This window comes from Cebus imitator, unplaced genomic scaffold, assembly GCF_001604975.1.
Source record: "Cebus imitator isolate Cc_AM_T3 unplaced genomic scaffold, Cebus_imitator-1.0 Scaffold872, whole genome shotgun sequence".
Classification (NCBI taxonomy): domain Eukaryota; kingdom Metazoa; phylum Chordata; class Mammalia; order Primates; family Cebidae; genus Cebus; species Cebus imitator.
This window is the reverse complement of record NW_016108187.1, coordinates 336334-337519: the sequence shown is the minus strand read 5'-3', so window position 1 is coordinate 337519 and position 1186 is coordinate 336334.

The following is a 1186-nucleotide window of genomic DNA, read 5'->3' as shown; positions in this document are numbered from 1 at the left end:
ATTTCAGTGTGGGAAGATGTAAGCATTTTCTAAATTTTAAAATAAAAGGCAAGGAGTTTAAATATCTGCTTCTTATATTTAAGGAATAAAAAAGACAAGCTTGTATTTTAAAGTACATTTTGCATATGTATACAATCCAAATTTATTTTTTTCTCTTTATCCTTGAATACTTTTTAAAGGTATTCATGTTCTCATTTTTCAAAATCCACTTCAGTGATAACATTATAAAATATATGTGTGACTTTCTTAAGAATATCATGTACACCAATGTTCGTTGCAGCACTGTTTACATTAGCAAAGACTTGGAATCAACCCAAATGCCCATCAATGATAGACTGGACAGGGAAAATGTGGCACATATACACCAGGGAATACTATGAAGCCATAAAAAACGATGAGTTCGTGTCCTTTGTAGGGACATGGATGAACCTGGAAACCATCATTCTCAGCTAACTGACACAAGAACAGGAAAATCAAACACCGCATGTTCTCACTCATAGGTGGGTGTTGAACAGTGAGAACACATGGACACAGGGAAGGGAGCATCACACAGAGGTCTGTGGGAGGGGACTAGGGGAGGGTCTGTGGGGGGTGGGGAGTTGGGGAGGGATAACATGGGGAGAAATGCCAGATATAGGTGATGGGGATGGAGGCAGCAAACCACATTCCCATGTATGTGCCTATGCAACAATCCTGCATGTTCTTCGCATGTACCCCAGAACCTAAAGTGCAATAACAAAATACATATATATACACACACACACACACAGATATATGAATATCTTGGTGTTCCACTGAGCAGCTTGCCAAATAATACATCAGCAGTACAACTTTCTCCTTCCTTCCTTCCTTCTGATGGGCCAACCTCATGCCCTGTAACTCAGGCCTTTCCTCTGTGACTGTAGTGTGAGTGTGTGTGTGAGTGTGTATGTGTGTGTGTGCGCTCTCTGTGGGGTGTTCCCTCAAGTGTCTTTAGGTGGCTCTTTTCTCTTTCAGAGGGAGTTTCTTTACGCACAAGTGCTCACTAGTGCATACACATTCGCAGACTTCAGAGTTCTCTTCATGTGCAACTGTCTGCTCTTCGGTACTCTTCCCACTAGGATGTTTTAGTTTTTATTTTACAATTTTTCATTTCCCTAGAATCCTACTCTGAGAGGGAGGGTTCCATACAGGAGGGTTTCAGGAT